The sequence below is a fragment of the Gossypium raimondii genome, chromosome 8 (assembly GCF_025698545.1).
Source record: "Gossypium raimondii isolate GPD5lz chromosome 8, ASM2569854v1, whole genome shotgun sequence".
NCBI classification, from domain to species: domain Eukaryota; kingdom Viridiplantae; phylum Streptophyta; class Magnoliopsida; order Malvales; family Malvaceae; genus Gossypium; species Gossypium raimondii.
In genome coordinates this window covers 14506873-14528009 of record NC_068572.1, presented here as the reverse complement: position 1 = coordinate 14528009, position 21137 = coordinate 14506873, and the positions used below count along the sequence as shown (strand labels likewise).

At 34.9% G+C, this 21137-nt stretch overlaps 1 non-coding gene across 1 annotated transcript; it reads left to right on the top strand.

The window, feature by feature from the left end:
* Positions 1-8387: 8387 nt before the first annotated feature.
* On the top strand, positions 8388-8494 carry LOC128032179 (small nucleolar RNA R71). Its single transcript, XR_008188308.1, has one exon. It is a non-coding gene; the product is annotated as a small nucleolar RNA R71 (small nucleolar RNA).
* Positions 8495-21137: the final 12643 nt, after the last annotated feature.

The following is a 21137-nucleotide window of genomic DNA, read 5'->3' as shown; positions in this document are numbered from 1 at the left end:
GACATTCTTGCTCGGTGGGAAATACTTCATGAGGAATCTCTCGGCTAACTCTTGCCATGTGGAAATGGAGTTCGGTGGCAATGAGTTCAACCAGGCACGAGCTCTGTCCTTTAGCGAATATGTGAATAGCTTTAGTCGTAATGCATCTTCGGGTACTCTGGCTAACTTGAAAGAATCGCTCACTTCCATAAATAGTCTTAAGTGAAGATGAGGATCTTGATGAGGCATTCCTTGAATTGGCCTCTGATCCAAGCATTTGGAACATGGTAGCTTCATTTCGAATTGTTGCGCCTCAATTTCGGGTTTCTTAATACCCGAATTAAGATCGTTAAATACTGGCATGGTATACTGTCGTAAAGCTCTATCCCTATCATCAGCAATAAGGATAGGATTCTGAGCAAGGTTTGCTCCATTTCCTTGATTCATATTCTCAAAGTTTATCTCTTCGGTCCTTCTCTGGTTCGCTTGTCTTCTTCGCTGTCGAAAGGTTCGTTCTATTTCAGGGTCCACAGGGAGTAAGTCGATAATCTGGTCAATACTCATAAACACCTAAAATAATCACATAAAGATTAGTAAGTAAATATTTAAATAGGAAAATAAATAAACCAAAATGTAAAAACAAATTCACAAATAATGGCTTTTTCTAAAATAGTCCCCGACAACGGCGCCAAAAACTTGGAACGACGAAAATGTGCAAGTGTACACAATCGCAACAAGTAATAAAGTGACAAGTAAATGTCGGGTATTGTAAAAAAGAATATTTATGAAATTAATATTAAAACACTTTGGTGATGGAAAATATTTTGCTTTAAAGATGATTAAAAACTAAGGGTTAAAAACTAAGTAAAAAAAATTAAAAATAAAAAGGTTCTAATGCAAGATTTCAAATAAGGTTTAATCAAGATGATATAATTTTGTTAGATTAATTACATTCCTTTAACTTATAATTATTAATCTTATGTTTATACTACTATGAACAAATTCACGACAACTCGATAATTTTCTAACTACTGCTCATACATACTTATTAAATTAATAAATCTCTTGAACATTTTTCTGTGTCAATCCAAGCGATTAATCAATGTTCACAAGCATATAAAAGATCAAGTTAGCTAGCAAAGTATTTCTACCTTGAAACAGTTTAATCAGAATAATCTTGCAAGTTATGCAAGGCATATGTATTGCCAAATACAATGCTAAATTAACTTCTGCTATCTTAGAAGAATAAACATGCACTGATTAAGTATTGTGTCGACTAATTACAATTTCAATACAATTTAATAATTAATTCATTAGTTATCTAACAATTAATATTGCAAGAATAACTTAGGCATGTTTTTACTTAATCAAGCATCTTACCGAGGCTTATAACAACACAAACACAATTTCAATAATTCAAGCAGGCAAAATATAATCAACCCAACACAGATTAAATTCAAGCTAGATTGGCTAAAATAACCATTTCAATAGCATATATATATTCAAAAACATGTTTTTCAAAACAACAACGAAATTTAAAGAGATAGGGAACAAGAAGCAAATCAGTTGTTTCTCCGTGGCTTGACTGAGTTCTCCATTCTTCATTCTCTGTTGTCCTCGGCTATCAAGGTGACTTATTAGCACTTTAATTTATGCTCAACAATGGCTGATGAGGACCTCTTTCCCAAAAGAAGAAATCGACACTTGAACAGAAGAGAAAATGGGAAGGAAAAGTTGAGAGAAAGTGAGAGAGGAGAAGAGAGAACGAGAGTTTGAGGGATGAGTTGAATAATCAGCAAGGGGTGGCTTTTAGCTGATTGTGGCTGCTAAAAATACCAAATTCCATCAGCCAAAGAGAACCTCCTTGGCTGGCCACACACATGGCAAAGTTGAGAGATTCAACTTTGCTAAAAATAGCATAGGGTAAATTCATGAAGCCACATTTTTTGGAGGGGTTTCAATGCAAGGTTGAAAGTTCTTCAAGGACGTCTTTGAAAGCTTATTTAGTCAGCTAAAATGCTGATTTGGGTCAGCATATGGACGGTTCTGGGTAGCCCAATTGGTGGCTGGTTCGGTGCACTAGAATCGGTTCAACCAATGCGATTCAACTAGACCATTTTTTTCCATAATTAATTAATAATAATTTATTTAGCCCAAATTAAATTGGGAATAAATTAAAATTAATTATATTATGAATTAGAACACATTTTTGGACCATCTTAGGCTGGAAATAAATTTACCTCGATGCTTCAAATTGCTTCTCGAATTTATTCTTCGAGCACTATCTACCGAGCCAATTTTCGCCCTTTGTGCGAATCTATCGAAAATAGTCAAAATTAATCAAAATTAACTATAAAATTAATTAAAATTCATCATGTTCATATTTTTAACATAATTTAATTATTTTTCGACAAGAATTTAACCGAAATAGCATGATTTTAAGTTAAAAAGGGCATGTAAAAACACATAAATTTTCGTATTTCCACACCCCCAAACTTAATTCATTGCTCGTCCCAAGTAATGCACAATTCGCATATCATATTCACAGGCAACACATATATCCCCGTACAATCCAACCAAACCTCCGCAAAGCTAAATATCATGCATATGCATCCTCCGTACAATCTGCCCAAACCTTTGCAAAGTCAAATATCATGCATATACATTCTTCGTACAATTCACTCGAACCTCCGCAAAGCCAAATAACATGTGGCATAGAGTGCACAACGTGACATATCTTCATCTTTTATCCACCATACATCCCTTTAATCTTCGCATATCATTTATTTACACGATTGACATATAACAAGCATTCAACTAATCATGTTATTTAATAACACAAGGAAAATCATACCATACATATCATCTAACTAGCCATTCAACAATATTATATTCGACAGGACTTTACTAGCAACAGCTCATGAAAACATCCAACTTATATTTATAGTCAAACATGCATTTCCATCTCAACACTAAACATGCACTAACAATATAGCAAATATCCTACTACAGAAAAATTCCCCACCATCAAAAGATGGCAGAGTCAAAAATGCCAAACAACACAATACTAAATCAAATAAAATAACCAATGGGAATTTGATTTCAAGAACTCAGCAGCAAAATACCTGAAAGTTGGTACTGATTACACCTGCTTAACTTTTCCTTATTACTTGAGCCTCCTCCTTCTCGGCTAGCTAAACGTAATAACCATATCAAGATCAAAACTAAGACATTCATATGTAAAAAATAATAATTCATTTGCGTGCAGAGAGATTTTAAAGGTTATTTTCAACCATAAACATCTCAATACAAGCTCGATAAATTAAACTAAAATCTTCAATTTTCCTTCCCTTTTTTTCAATCAAAATATACAGAACAGTTTAGAAATTTATCAATTTACTAAATCCTCAATCATTTAAGTTGATACATTATTTTCTCCCTCCATGAAATTTCTTCTTAAATTTTCTCTATTTCAGAACAAACCAGAGAAGAAGATGGAACAAAGAAAATAAACACCAAAATGAAATAATCCTCCTATATATAATCTTTCCACTACTGTTTTCCCTTAATCCCAATTTTTTCAGTACTATTAATACCCTTAATCATAATGTTTCTCACTAAAAGAAAACTTTTAGTTCTAACGTAACAAGACTAAACTTAAATTCTAACTATTTACAATCAGTCCGTAAGATTCTCGTAATCATACTAAAGCCCGCTTAAACAGAGGATTTTTCTAATTAAATACTCAAAATTTTTGTTATACCAAACCTTTTACCTTTTCGAGTGTAACAATAGGCAAATTACATATCTAATGAATATGTTAGGTCCAAATTGAACTCATTTCAGTCTGGAATTGAACAACAACACTTGTTGTCTAGGTTCAAATTGCCGTGGAAAAATCGTCTTATCATGCCATCATTTTGTCTTTTCTTTGTACAGTTTGGCATTCTCATAAGCTTGAGCTCTGAATTCCTCCATCTCATTTAAATCTAGTAGTAAGTTATTGTTAGCATTAATCCAATCCATGTTTAATTTCTTAATTGCTCGAAATGCCTTATGTTCAAGTTCAATAGGCAAATGGAAAAAATTCCCGTAAATGAGCTTGAAAGGCAACATTCTAAATGGTGTCTTGAATGCAGTTTGATATGCCTGCAAAGCTTCATTCAATCTGGATGACCAATCTTTGCAACTGGGATTGACCACTTTCTCCAAAATCTATTTAATTTTTCTATTCGAGACCTCAGGTTATCCATTTTTCTGTGAATGATATGCCGTGCAATTTTATATTTAACCCCATATCTATTCAAGGCAGTAGCAACTAATTTATAGTCAAAATGAGAACCTTCATCACTAATCAAAGCACGAGGAGTACCAAACTCGGTGAAAATTTTCTTATACAGGAACTTTAGTACTGATTTGGCATCATCCGTAGGGAGAGCGACAGCTTCAACCTACTTGAAGCATAATCTATAGCCACAAGTATGTATACATTGCCCCAAGAGGGTGGAAATGGACCCATAAAGTCGATTTCGTACACATCAAACAATTCAACTTCTAGAATATTTTGCAATGGCATTTCAACCTCTTTGATAAGTTCCAAATTCATTGACAATGATCGCAAGCTTGGAAAAATTCATGTGCATCTTTAAACATGCTTGCCCAATAAAAGCTAAATTGGAGAAATTTTGTAGTAGTTTGCTTTCCCCCAAAGTGTCCTCCATATGGTTCTGAATGATAGTTGTGTAAAATACTTTAAATCTCATCATTCGGAACACAGCTTCGAATTATTTGATATGCACAATGTTTGAATAAAAATGGCTCATCCCAATAATATTGCTTGGCATCATGGATAAATTTCCTTCGTCTTTGACTGTTGAGCTTAGGTGGCAGCAAACCACTTACTAAGAAGTTGATGATATCGATATACCAAGGTAATGCCGTGGCAAACAACAATTGCTCATCTAGAAAATCTTCTTTAATGATTTGAATATTGCCATCTTCATTGCCTACTTCAAGTCAAGACAAGTGATTAGCCACTTGATTCTCTGTGCCTTTCTTATCTCGAATTTCTAGAGTAAATTCTTGTAGCAGCAATTTCCACTAAATTAATCTTGGCTTGGCGTCTTTCTTGGTCACCAAATACTTAATCACACAATGATCCGTATAAACTATAACTTTGGTGCCAACTAAATAAGAATGAAATTTGTCAAATGCAAATACCACAGCTAATAGTTCATTCTCAGTAGTAGTGTAATTCAACTATATAGCTATCAGCATCCGACTTGCATAGTAGATGGCAAAAAACACTTTATTCTTCCTTTGCCCAAGCACTACTCCTACAGTGAAATCACTCGCATCACACATAAGTTCAAAAGGTAATGCCCAGTATGATGCTATGACAATCGGTGTTGTTACCAGTTGCTTTTTCAATTCCTCAAATGCTTGCACATAAGGCTCATCAAACATGAAAGCTCTATTATGTTCTAACAATGCACACAGGGGTTTGGATATCTTCGAAAAATCCTTAATAAATCGTCGATAAATCCTGCATGGCTAAGGAAACTTCAAATACCTTTAAATGTAGTGGGTGGTGGCAATTTTTCAATAACCTTAATCTTTGCTTTGTTTACGGCAATCCTTGTTGTGAAATTTTATGTCCTAGAACAATGTCTTCACAGACCATGAAATGACATATTTCTCAATTTAGAACAAGGTTAGTCTCTTCACACCGACAAAGAACTAGCTCTAGGTTTTTTAAACAACCTTCAAAAGTATCTCCAAACACCAAGAAGTCATCCATAAAAACTTCCAGAAATTATTCCACAATGTCCTAAAGTATTTCCATCATGCAACGTTGAAATGTTGTAGGGGCATTGCACAATCCAAAAGGCATTCTTTTAAAAGTGAAGGTTGTGAACGTAGTCTTTTCTTGGTCAGTAGGAGCTATGGTAATCTAGTTATAGCCTGAATAACCATCCAAAAAGTAATAAAAGGCTTTTCCTGCTAATCTATCTAACATTTGATGGATGAATGGTAAAGGAAAATGGTCCTTCCTTGTTGCTTTGTTGAGCCTTCGGTAGTCCATGCACACTCTACATCATATGATAGTACGAGTTGAAATGAGTTCGTTGTTATTATTACTAACCACAGTAACACCCTCTTTCTTGGGTACATGTTGAATAAGGCTCACCCACGAACTATCAGAAATAGGATAGATTATTCTAGCATCAAGTAATTTGATAATCTCCTTTTTAACGACTTCCTTCACAATAGGATTAAATTTTCTATGTTGCTCAATAGAATTGCCATGGCAATCCTTCAATAAAATCTTATGCATGCAGATGACTGGACTGATTCCTTTGAATTTTGCGCTTGTTCAGCCCAATGCTTTCTTTGATCTCTTTATAACTTCTAACAATTGAGCCTCTTGATCAAATGTTAATTTTGCAGAAATAACTACTAGCAACGTGCTATTGTCTCCCAAGTAGGCGTAGTTCAAATGTAATGACAAAGGCTTTAACTCTAAAGTAGAATGATTTAAAACTCCCAAGAAGGTCGAAGAGGTTTAAAAGAACACTCTGATAAATTTAATGATTTAAAACTCCTCTTTGCTCCATTTTCAAGTTGCTTAGCCTCCATCAGTTCACTAAGTTCTTCAATCAGTTCCTGTTTATTCAACTCAACTGAGTCTGCTTCATTATCAAAATTTTTGTAACAAAATTCTGCCAATTCTTCCTTCACTGCTGTGTCAATAATCCCAATGGCGTGAAAATCTTCATCTATATCTGCACACTTCATGGCATCAAAGACATTAAAGGTTATCTGTTGGTCATTAACTCTCATTGTTAATTCACCTTTCTGTACATCAAATAATGTTCTACCAGTGGCTAGAAAAGGTATTCCAAGAATAATTGGTACCTCTTTATCAACTTCACATTCCAGAATAATAAAATCTGCTGGAAAAAATAAATTTATCAACTCTTACCAACACATCTTCAATTTTATCTTCTAGATGTGTATAAGAACGATCAGCTAACTACAACGTGACAGTTGTAGGTCTCGCCTTCCTAATTCTCAATTTTGTAAAAACAAACATAGGCATTAAATTTATGCTTGCACCTAAATCACATAATACCTTGCCTAGATAATGATTTCCATTTGAACAAGGAATAGTTAAACTCCGTAGGTCCTTCGATTTTGATAATGTTTTCATCAACTTTGTTGTGCACCCTTTTGTAGGAGCAACAGTTTCAATTCCCCTAGTCTGCGCTTCTTTGACAATATGTCCTTCATGAACTTTACGTAATTGGGCATTTTCTCCAATGCTTCCACCAATGGCATATTGATATGAAGTTGTTTCAACACATTCAAGAATTTTTTGAATTGAAAATCTTGCTTCGACTTCTGAAATCTCTAAGGAAAATGTGGTGGTGGCCTTCTTTCAACTTGTTAAGGTTGTTTTGGCATGACATTCTTATTAGCAACACGAGTTGGTTCTGCTTCAAACATTTTTTTGTTTGCTCTTCTAAATTGTAGATTGCTCCATTACTGGTTTTGACTTCCCCTTATGTGTGAAATTTGAGCTATTTTCTTCAACAACGGTATCATTAACAACTCCAGGTAGTTGAGTACCACCTCTGAGAATGGCCTTGCAATGTTCCTTCCCTTGAGATCTTGAATTTTCAGTGTCACTAGACAATACTTCTTGTTGTCTTGAGCTTAATAAACTGGCAATTTCCCTCAGTTGGTTTTCTAAAACCTTTAAAGATGCAGCTTGACTTTGTATTACAACATCGTTTCTGGCCATGTATTCCTTCAATATAGCTTCCATAGATAAAGATGATGATGAACTTTGCTGAACATTTTGCCATGGCATAGGTTGATTGTGTCCAGATGATCAACTTGTGACATTCTGTCGAACAACATTACTGGAATTTCCCACTTCTTGATTATTCCAACTGAAATTAGGATGTTTCAATCCTAGATTGTATGTATTGGAATATGGGTTATTGTTTCAATTAAAATTTCTCATGTAACATACTGAAGTTGGGTTTGATGGGCATTTATCAAAAACATGATCTTCCCCACAATAAATAGATGTTAATTCTGCTGCTTTTATTTCTTGCACTATAGCTGGTCTCTTGAATGTTTTAATCATATTAGTTAGGGATGATACCTGAGCAGTTAATGAAGTGATCGCATCAAGCTCCATAGCTCTAGCAACTGTTCTGTTAGTACCCACTCTTGTAGTTGGATATTGATAATCATTGTTAGTTGTCCTTTTTAGAATTTTATATGCCTTATTATATGATTTATCTAGCCAACTCCCATTGGCAGATGCATCAACTACAACCCATGTACGTGCATTTAGTCCATTATAAAACATTTCCATTTGTGTCCAATGTTGGAAACCATGTATCGTGCATTTTTTAGTCAATTTCTTAAATCACTCCCAAGCTTCATTCAATGTCTCATCTTCAGATTGTTGAAAACATGTAATATCGTTACTCAATTTGGCATTCATGTTCGGAGGGTTGTATCGTAACAAAAACCTTTGACAAAGTTCATTCCAAGATGCCACCATTCCTGACGGCAAAGCATATAACCATGCTCTGGCATGATCTTGCAATGAGTAAGGAAATAATTTGAGTCTCAGGGCATCTTTATGGACACCCTACTCCTGAATGAATCACAGACCTCCAAAAAGAGTCTTAAATGTATCTGGGGATCTTCAGTAGGTAATCCACTAAACTGTTCTACTATTTGTAGCATTTGAAACATCACTGGTTTCAACTTAAAATGTAGAGGTTTAATATGTGGCCTGACAATCCCTGGATTCAAATCATCTAAGATTGGCACTACATGTTCTCTAATGGGTCTTTCTCTATCATCTATCACAAGAGGAATATCAGCGCCCTTATGATTCATATGTAATGGATCTTTTCTACGTGGATCATTTCCAATCATTTCCATTTCTCACAATTATTTTCTCCTCCTGAAAGTTCTCTCAATTTCTTGGTCAAAAGAATACTCTTCATTCTCGAAATAGCTCTACTCATAAACTAGCAGTAAACCTGAAAAAGAATAAAAAAACTAAGTAAGCTAACACTAACAAAATTAAATCAATAATAACAAACCAAAATTTACCAATTTTCCCGATAATCGGCAGTGATGCCAAAAACTTGTCGCGTGTGAATATGTAATGTGAATGTACAAGTATACACATCGAATCAAGTAATAAAGTGATAAGTGAGATCATCTCCTTAGGGATCAGAATAGGTAAAAATATGGTTGAGTTATTACTATAAATTATACTAATTAGGCTTATGGCAAAGTAACTAGAATAATGATTTGAAGTGAAGTATTAATGTATGAAATATAAAAATAAAATAAAGAATAAAATGATGTGGCAATTCTACGAGACAAAGGTGAGAGGATTGATGTTGTTGAATGGAAAGGTTGGAATTACTTGGATTGTATCTTAATAACATAATAATGTCATGGCAAAATCTTGACAAAATTACTGTTCAGAGTATAACTGCTACATTCTGCTTCTTTCGAGACCTAGAATTAAAGCTATCATTCTAAGTCTTTGTATGTCTACAAGTATCAAGAACAATACCCAACAATATTCTTCCTTCCTCTATACAGATCACAACTTTATGTCTAGAGTGCTACGAGTAATCACTCGAGTACTTACTCGTATCATTCGATTATGATCCAACCTATTTAACCTTTTCAGAATTAAATCAAGTTTAATGATATACCATGCATTTATCTATGTCTAAATCTTGCATGCATATATTTAAAATAATCCAAACCGAATAAAACAATAGATCTACTCAAAATATCAACATGATCATTAAGTATATAAGGATAGATCCCATAATTCCAACCTAAATGAAATTAGCTCATGGGTTGGAATTTAAAATCCAAAATCAAAATAACATTCAAAATCATCATTAACAGTTTAGAGATCACAAAAATTAATTAAAAGAATGAAGGTAGAACTGTAGGAAGCTTTCGCCACTCCAGCTTTCACTTCGACGCTGCTGAATTGTGCAGGATCAAAAGCCGACTGCTCATCCCTTTCCTTGCATTTCTGCTCTCCTCTTAAGCTACTACCCTCTCCCTTTTCTTTGGAAATTTTCACCAGTGTCTCCGAAGAGAAAAGTGCTCTCCAAATCCTCCCTCAAAAAATCATTGCCCAAAATCCTCTTTTTTAGGGTTGGTCCCCCTCTCTCAGCATACACTTCTCTCCCTATTTTTCAGGTGGATTTATCTAGTACACGTCCAGCTGGTTGAGAGTGAAAGAATTGAACGCTGCATCAACATTTTCTTAGAATTGCCATGGCATTTATGTTGGCAATCCATCCAACCTTTTACCATGGAAATATTTCACTTCCTTCATTCTCTTCCTCATTTTCTCCTTTTTTTCATCCTTCTTGCACCTGCTGCTTACAACAACCAATTTTCTTCTTCCCAATAGTAAAAGTAACATGAAATGACATTTAAAGCACAATCCAAGCTTTATTATGCAATGTTCTAAGAATAACCTAAAAATGCAAATATATCTACTTAAGTACAGACATTTAATCAAGCTTAGAGGTTCAAAATATAACTCTTTTCAAGAGTTATCAATCAATGAGGAAAAGGTAAAGATGATCATCTTTCAGAATGCTGATAGTGTTTTGTCGTTGCATTCTTGTTGACAACATGATCTGGGTAAAGATGATCAATCAATGAGGAAAAGGTAAAGATGATCATCTTTCAAAATGCTGATAGTGTTTTGCTGCTTACACTTTTTAGATTCAATATGTTTTTTAGATGACTCTGGCATCTTTACCTGGTTGTTATTTGAGTTTTCCTCTCCTGCAGTGGCATCTTGAGCAACTTCATACAACTGAGTTTCGCTTTTAAGAGTGATGGTATTGCATTGCTCTTTCCCTTGTGATCTTGATTTCTCGATATCACTAGTCAATTCCCTTAGTGGTCTCGAATTTAAAGAGCTTGGAAAGACGTGGCCTGACTTTGAATTACAACATCATTCTTGGCCATCTATTCTTTTAGCCAAGCTTCAATAGATGATGATGATAAAACCAATGCTTGACCTTACTGTACATTTTGACTCGGCATAGGTTGATTATAACCAGACTGTACATTAATGGCATTCTATCTTGTCGTATTGTTAAAATTCCCTGTACCTTTATTATTCCAACTAAAGTTCGAATGTTGCTTCCACCCAAGATTATACGTGTTGGGATAGGGGTTATTGTTCTAGTTGAAATTAGCCATGTAGTACACAAATGTTGGATTTGATGGACATTTATTAAACACATGGTCTTCACCATAATAAACACACAATAAACACACATGGGCTGTCAATGAAGTGATTGCGTCCAGCTCTATAGTACCAGCAGCTCTTTTGCCCGTCCCAACTCTTATGGTTGGATATTGATAATCATTGTTGGAAATCTTTTCAAAATCTCATATGCTTCATTATAGGATTTATCCAACAACGTACCACTAGAGGAGGAATCAAACACCATCATCGTATGCGTATTCAACCCAATATAAAATATCTCCATCTGCGTCCAGTGCTGGAACCTGTGCATCAGACATTTCCAAATTAAATCTATGAATCATTCCCAAGCTTTATATAACATTTCATCCTCTAATTTCTGAAAAGATGTAATGTCCTTTCTAAGCTTGACATTCATATTTGGTGGATTATACAGTAGCCAAAATCTCTGGCAAAGATCATTCCATGATTCCATTGTTCCTGATGGTAAAGCATTAAACCAGGCTTTGGCATGATCTCCTAATGAATATAGAAACAATTTAAGTCGTAGGACGTCTTCAGGAACACCCTGTTGTAGAAATGAGTCACAAACCTTTAAAAAGTGTCTTAAATACAGTTTTGGATCTTCAGTGGGCAGTCCACAAAACTATCCTGCTATTTGTAACATCTGAAACATTACCAGTTTCAGCTCAAACTACTATGCCTGTATTTGTGGTTTGACTATCCCTGGATTTAGGTCATCCGAAATTGGCACAACATGCTCTCAGATTGGTCTATCTCGGTCATCTATCACCTGATGAATAGAAGGATTAACATCCTGACCAATTGGATTTAAAAGATCATTCATATCAGGACCATTTCAATTATCATTGAGACCAAGATCATTCTCGTTTTTATCCATTTTTCCAGTTCTTTCTACCTTCTTCGTAAAGTTCATTCGATCTCTAGATCAGAAGGATATTATTTGCTAGCAAGAATGCCTCTTCTTATGCACTGACGACAAACTTGTAAAAAGTAAATACAGCTAAGTTAAATAAAACTAATGGAGCTAAGTAAAATAACAAAACCAAATTTCACCAAATTGCTGATCCCCGACAACAGTGCCAAAAACTTGTCGCATCTGAATATGATATGCGAAATGTGCAAGTATACACGTCGGATAAATAATAAAGTGATAAGTGAGATCATCTCCATAGGATCGGATTAGGTATACAAGTGGTCAAGTTGTTATAATAAAGTTAGATTAATGTAATACCAAAATGATGATAAGAATACAACGCTAAATAAAATGAATATTAATGTGAAAAAAATGTGTAACTAATGAATAATTGAAAATGCTATGACAATGCAAAAGTAAAAATGAAATGGCAATTACGAGAATGATAACATGACTAGTAATAAGTAAATGAAAAAATAAACAACTAAGTATGCTATGGCAAAGATGCTCTTGCAAGGGATAAGGGATATACGATGTTGATATTGAAGGTTGGAATTACTAAGAATCTACCCTTACTGTCAGAAATGCCTCGGCAAAATTGTAATCAATCTACTGCTCAGAAAAGTTCTAAAGTGGTTTGCTTCTTTCGAGAGTAGAAACCTCAAGTTACCTTGCCTGTTTCTATAGGCTTTTAATACAATACCCTGCAATGTTTCATTCTGTATGAACACTTCTTTATGTCTAGAGTTTACTACAAGTATCTGTCGAGTACTTGCTCATATCATTCAATTTCGTTCCAACTAATCCAACCTTTTCGGAATTAAATTAGTTTATGGGCATGCTGCACAGTCGTCTATGTCTAGGGATTGCAGACATACAATTTAGAAATAAAATAATTGAATGAAATAGTAAATTAGTTAATGTCTATGCTTCAATCATTAAAGAAAATAAAGGTTTCATCAAGTAATCTCGACCCTATGAGATTTAACTCATGAGTTGAAAATTAAAATTCACGAAGGAACAAATTAAGAAATAATAGAAGAACATTACGAAAATAGCTTTCGCATGTCCAATTCACACTCCAATGGTAGTGTCCTATGATGGCTGATAGGGACTGCCTTAGTCTTCCTCTTTCCTTCTCTACTCAGCCACTACCCTCTAGTTTTGCCTATGGATCTCCACACTTGTCCGTCTCTTTGGGTTTCCTCCTTTGGCTTTTTACAAGCTTTTTCCCTTGGGTAAATTCAACAACCCAAGATATCTTCTCCTTTTTTTATATTTTCTTTTTGGTTTAAAATCCCTTTATTTACGGTAGATGGTTATTATCCCATGATCTCATGATCTTTTTCCTCCTTTTAGGCTGATTTTTCTGGTATAAGTAGGTTTGATTATGCATTTGAGTGTTGACTCAGTCTTCCTAGAATTGCCATGCCATTCGTGTTCGCAAACTATCCAAAATTTTACCATAACAAACCTTCATTCCTTTATTTCTTTCTCCACATCCTGCACCTGCCAATTACTACCAAACAAATCCTTCCTACAAACAAGTAAAAGTAAGAAATAATAACATTTAAGCACAGTCCAATCTTATTAATGTAATGCAATGAAAATTACGAATGGAGTGTCCTAAAATACAACTAAATTTACTTAATTACAGGCAATTAGCTAGGTATAAAGGCATGAAGTATAACTCTTTCCAAGAGTTATCAATATGCACATGAGAAAATAAAAACCGTACAAGGGTTCTTTGTAAGTATGAGACCCTGAAGAGTCTAAGGCTTAAAACCTCATATTTATAAGGAAGTCTATGGCCATGGCATATTTAAGTTATGGAATTCCAATGGACTTGTTCTTTAAGTTTTACCTCAAATTTATGTAAAACCCAAATTTACCCGGGACCAATAGGCCCAAAACCCACACAACAAGCCCAAATTACAAACCCTAATGGCCCAAACCCATATCAGAAAAAAACAACAAATTTTCAAACCCTAGGTGCGCCACACCTAGGGCCTTCTGACCCTCTGCCGACGCCGTCTGCAGGCTACCCCATCCGCGTCACGTCTCCTCCACCGCCCTACACCTGCAAACAATAAAGAGAGACAATAGCAACAGTAGCAAAGATGGGATTTTTATTCTTTTTCTTTACTTTCAGCTATAAAGCCGATTATTGTAAAAGCAAAGGGGGAGGAAAACTGATGTAAAAAAACTGAGGAGAAAATTAATACGAAATGAATCGAAATTTTTGAAGGTTTTTTTCTTTTTCATTTGACTTTTTTTCTTTTTTCTTTTTTTCTCCTTTTTCTGTCTTTTTATTAATCGTACATATATATATCACAAAAAAAGTAGAAGAAATGAGAAGGTTACCTCCGTTATCGCACTGTTGACCCTCGTCCGTTCTGTTGAAATCGGAGTTTGAAGGGATCGCTTTTGGGCTGCAAACGACGGAAAGCGGATTGGGAAAAGGGGTAAAACACTTGGGTTTTTTTTATTTATTCTTTGCCTATTTTAAAAAGCTAGGAATGCATCTTTAGGGTTTTTTTTAGGATTTTATATCAGTAAAAAAGCGACGTCATTTGGGGCCTGTTTCAGTGGCCTCAAAACGACGTCGTACAGGCCTACAACCCGTGATCTGACCCGATCCAAGGTCAGATCCGCACGTTTCTAATATTTGGTTTATTTGCGCTCAGTCCCTCTGCCTTTCAAGCACACTTCAATTCAGTCTTGTTATTTCCTTTTAAATTTAACCTCTTATTTTATTTTTGTTCTTATTCAATCCACATCAAAGCTGCACGTTTTGGAGGATGGGGAAAATTTCTTATTTGGTCCCTCCTTGTTATTCACGCACTCTATTCGGTCCCTTCCTTTTTTATTTATTTACAGATTTCCCCCCAAAATTCTGTTTTAAGTTCAAATCAGTCCCTTTTTGTTACTTTTTGCTATTAAATTAATTAATTTTAATAGTGTTATCATTATTTTTACTATTATTAATATTTTTAATATTACTATTATCGCGTTTATTATTACTACTTACCTTATTATTATAGTTATTTACTCATTCATACCTTTTTTATTTAAATTCAAATTTAGAGATAAATATACATGCATACATTTTATAATATATACATACTTATATATATATTTTTATATTTTATAATTTATAAACATAACTATATATATCTATATACATATTCTTAATTTTCATATATATATATATGCTTATATATATTTCTTATAATTTTATATATTTATGTGCACATATATATTTTTATATTTTATAATTTCAAAATATGTATATATACGTGAATACATTTTATAATATATATGTATATTTTGTATTTTATAAATATATGTATATATACTCATACTCTTATATTTTTAAGTTCATATACATATGTATATATATACTTACATATTTTTATTTCATAATTTTAAATATATATTCTTTGAATTTTTATAATTTTATGTCTATACACACACACACACATATATTTTAGTTATTTATTTATTTATTTACTTATGGTTTCGTTGTTTCACGCGGTGTCACTTTCTTATTTTATGCCTATTTTATTCGAATAGTTTGCCTGCTTATTGTCTTGCATGATTAATTCGTCTTTTATTTATCTTTTATTAGCCGTTGCTCATATTATTTTTATACCACTGTATTCAATATTGTTTTATACGCATATTAACACCGAGTTTCATCTCCACCATTTCGAGTTAAATTAGTTTTATTCAATGCATAAGTTATGATTTTTGAATAAGCAAAATCTCGTGTTTAAATTCGAAGAGGTCGTACCCTAACTTACTGGGTTTCGATTTTCATAATAAATCTAAATATACGAATCTTTTCAAACTCAAGTTTTAAACGATCTCGGGAATTAAGAAGAGATCGTGTCCTAACTTACTGGGCATGATCCTTTTTCTCAAGTTTTGAGCGATCTCGGGAACTAAGAAAAGATCGTGTCCTCACTTACTGGGCATGATCCCCTTTTTAAATCCGAGATAATTAAATATCTTTTAAATAAGTAAATTTTTGGCATTCATTCGCGCATCAGGAATTCAAGATATTGTTTCCTAACTTACTGGATATAATTCTCTTTCTCGATTAACGTGAAATATGCCATTTTCTCAAAAATTTTCAACATTTCAATAAAGGATCGTATTTTAAAACTCTTTAAAGTTTTTTTATCTTCGACACTAAGACATTAATTAATCAACTAGGCATCAATTTTGGGCGTGTCGAGGGTGCTAACCCTTCCTCGTACGTAACCGACTCCCGAACCCGTTTTTTTAAATTTCGTGGACCAAAATCGTTGTTTTAATAAAATTAATTTTTTTATTAAAAACAGCCACATTTCAAGGTGGCCCGATCACACCTTACCAAAAAAGATTGGTGGCGACTCCCAAATTCGCATTCATTTTCATTTTTCAAAACCCAAGTCGACCCCGTTTTATAAAAAAAATGGTGTCAACAGCTTGGCGACTCCACTGGGGACTTCAAAAAGATATATAAGAGAGTCAAGCCATGTGTTGATTATTTTTGTCTTTTTTCGAAGATTGAAAACTTGACACGATCCTTTTATTGCATTTCATTTGTCTTTATTTCGGCCTTTATTCTTTTGTTTATAATTACTGCTTTATTTTGAGTTTAGATATATATTTCTGCACATTGCATTGCATGACCGTTGGTCACACCCTTTTAAGTGGGACTGAGAAACTACGCCTTTGTGAGGTTTTCAGCTCCGCATGGGATAGTGAATCGCTTCCGGGATACATCCGTACCTATGTGTTCGTGAGATTTTTATCTTCGTGCAGCCATAGGGAAATGTATTCCCCTGAACTGAACTTGGTCCATATGAGCCTATAATGGGTGAGGATAGAGGAATCTGCTGGTTCGGGTACCCTTGCTTTTGAATCAAACCACATGTAGAAGACCTTAGGAGCCCACCCTAGGTAGAACTACTTTGAACCCCTAGTAGTTACCCGAATAGGTGCTCTTTTTGTTTCTTCTTGTTTGATTTTAATTTATACTAACCCATTTTGTTTTGTTTATGATTGCTTTGCATTTTCATCATAGAAAAGAGGTGTTGATTCAAATTTGATTGCTAAATAGAAAAGCTTGTCATGGAAAACGAATTTCTTAATAAAGTGGAATATAATGCGACTGCCTGAATATGGACTGATTAAACACAGAGAAGGCTGGAAGTCCGTGGAGGAATATACGACTATGCTTCGCTACCTGAGGATTCAAACCGACAAAGATCATTCGCGCGCTGTCACGAAATTAAAGAGCATCGCTGGGTGATCAATGGGTCGTGGCTCGGATAAAAAAAAGGAGATAGTAGAGATAGATTTTGGAAAATTTACAAGATTTGATTCTAGCATCCGTATATGACGGAAAAGATCGATGTCTTCGCCTGGAATATGAAGGCAAAGCCGCATATGTAATCTGTTTTATGTAAATAAATTTATCTTCTAGAAAAATTGTTCTAATGTAATTGGGTTCAGAATCAATACCTCGCTTTCTTTTTGCATTCATTCATTTGCATTACATTGCATCATATGCATTAGATTTTCACGAAAGAACCCTAATTCGATACAATTATTTCAGTTACCTTGGAAACCAACAAAAACTCGCCAACTAAATATCACTACGATACTCGCCGCAAAACCAAAAAAATGGATCAGAGACTAGAGAGATTAGAGCACTTGCAAGAACAGATGCAAACCTAGATGCAAGAACAACTAGAAAAGATCCAACAAGACATGCAAGAATCCCAAAAGAGCTTGATGAGCCAGTTAGCATAGCTATCGGCTAGAGATAAAAAGAGAAAACCTGTAGTCAATTCTGGGGATGAATATGAAGACCTTACTTATCCCCCAGGTTTCACCCCAATAGGCATCCAGGCCCAACCTGACGTGCATCTACAAGGGGTGCCCACTACTAACAAACCCCAATGATATTAGGCCGGTACCTCGGCACCAATAAACTACCCGATAGGCTCAAGTTCCAATCTAAGGAACGATCCAGCCAATCTTGTAATTCCTGATTTAGACAAAGTGGTAGAAGTAATGGTAGAACTACTAAAGCAACTCGAAGATTGGTATAGGCGGTTGGAAGAAAAACTCAAAGCAATGGAGAATGCTGATTACCATTGTGCGGTTGATGCTAAGAATCTAAGTTTGGTCCCAGATCTAGTACTCCTGCCGAAATTCAAGGCTCCAGAATTTGAAAAATACAATGGGACTAGTTGTCCTGAAGCTCACATTACGATGTTCTGTCGAATAATAACTTGATACATTGATAACGATCAACTTTTAATTCATTGCTTCCAAGATGGTCTGACCGGGTCGGCTGCAAAATGGTACAACCAGTTGAGCCGTGCCAATATCCACTCATGGAGGAAGTTGGCTCAGGCTTTCATGAAGCAATATGGCCACGTGACAGACATGGCACCTGACAGAATTACACTGCAGAACATGGAAAAGAAGTAAAGGGAGAGCTTCAGACAATATGCCCAAAGATGGAGAGAGGTAGCGACACAAGTCCAACCACCTCTTCTAGAAAAAGAAACCACAGTGCTTTTCGTCAACACTCTAAAAGCCCCATTCATTAACCACATGTTGGGAAGTGCTACCATGAGCTTCTCAGATATGGTAATGTCTGGTGAGATGATTGAAAATGCCATAAGAAGTGGGAAGATAGATATGGGAGAAAGCATCAAAAGATCAACCCCAAAGAACAAAGAAAATGAAGTACGCAACTTGAGCATGTATAATGAAGGGTATCCCAAATCGGTCACTGTGGGCCAACCGGGGGTCGTAATCGCCGGCTATCATAGTATTATCATCGTATCCAAAAAAGGGGGTTGGTGAGAAGAACACACTTGGAAGTGTTTTGAATAGTGGGACTGTGAAAGAGATCCCTGTATTTTTTAGAGCTAATTCGAAGTAATGTCCAAAACACGCTTATTACTCTAAGCCTAGGGGCAATAAGAACCCTTTTGTGAGATAGGCTTATGTCCAACATCTTTATTTCAATAAAATACATCTTTGTTTCTCACTTCGAGCAAAATTTTTTTATTGTTTCCATTTCATTCATAATCATACTATACAGATAAATATTCTTAGATTCTTTATTCTTTGGATCTACCTTCGTCCCTATAAGAGGTCTTCAGATATCGATGATATGAGCAGCACTGCCATTGACTCAGAATCTCCTTTTGGGCAGGATATGTGTCCAGATAAACCTTAGGACTTTGGAGATAACTGAGACTGTAGCTTATCTCCTGATTTGTTAAAGACGGGAGAACAAGGTTCTACCTTACATAGAATCGATGGAAGCCATAGCCTTTCTCTATGTGGGGCACAGATGTCATAGGGCTGATCTCACCTAAGGTTTTGACGGTTATCTTTATGGTCATCAATTACCTTACTAAGTAGGCAAAAGTTGTTTCATATGCCAATGTCACGAAGTCAACAGTCTGTGAATTATTGAAAAATCATATGTCGGTGTGAAATGCCAAAAAGGAGCATATCTAACAATGCACTAAAATTGAACAACAGCACGATGTCAGAAGTTTACAGTCTGTTCAAGGTTAACACATTTTTCCCCATAATACATGTTGCAGTGGGAGCAAAAAAAAACAAAAAAAGAGGAAAAACTGCTACCGGGGCAACACATTGGCTTATCGCAGTTTTGCTCATTAAGGTCAAGATTCCTTCTCTCCGAGTGTTGGATCAGATCTCGATTGAAAAGAAATGTTCAAAGTTATCTATCTTAGTCAAATGCACCAAAAAAAATATGTGAGCTCGCCAAAGAAGGTTCGCCCTAGAGAGTTCCATGAAGGGGGCCTAACATCGAAGAAAATCCTCTCCATACAAAAAGGACATTAGAAGAAAGAGGATATCAAATTGAAAAGAACCTTATGTGGACGGCTTTATCTGGAGAAGTGTTGATTTCAACCAAAAAGGATAGCAAGGACTTACCTAATCCTACGAGTACGAATTCAATCAAAGAATGTTAAAAAAAAACAAAAAAAAAGAAGAAAAGGAAAAAAAAGAAAAAATAAAAGAAAAAAAAGAAAAGAAAAAGGAAAGGCCAAGGTGAAAACCCACAAAGGGCACCTTGAGACCAAAGGGGTTTTGAATTGAAAACCCGGGATTGAGCAGTTCAAATTTTGATCAAAGGTGGGGCATGCGGTGGCCTTGTCCTCTCTAAATTAATAAGAAGGAGAGATGATACATCTTGGGGCATCAACAAAGTCTTCGAGGACTTCTAAAAACATATCAAGTTTAAAAGGGTCCTCAAGAAGTTCGCGCGGAGAAGCTCATGCTACAATATCTGGGGCACCTGTTTTCATCTTATTCATTTTTATATCTTAGCAAAATTTTCTATCTTGATTTATTCATTTTGAGCTGTGCTCTCAATAAAATTTCATCTTATCCATTGTGATAATCTTTTTCATCTTATCTTAGCAAAATTTGCTATCTTGATTAATTTTTTTCATTTCGAGCTTTGTTCTCGATAAAATTTCATCTTGTCCATTGTGATAATATTTTTCAAGCATTTTTCATTGAAATAACGATTACTGGACTGAATATTCAAGCAAAAGGAGTTTTGCATATTACTCTAAAAGCTTCTAAATAATATAGGAACCTGAAACAGGACTATTGTTTAGAACACACCAAGTTTAAAGGTCAAAATGTCTAAAGAGAAAAGTCTAAATCAGGACTATCCTTTCGGATTTTGTTGACCAAACATGGATTGAACAAAACAACAAAATGTCGTGCTGGTGAGAAAGCTTCAATGAACAAACAAGCAATGATCACTGAGTGATAAAAAGAGGTTTCTCGGAAGAGAAAGTCCTACAATTGTACATAAACATTTGGTAAGACACTTTGAGAATGGTGTAAGGC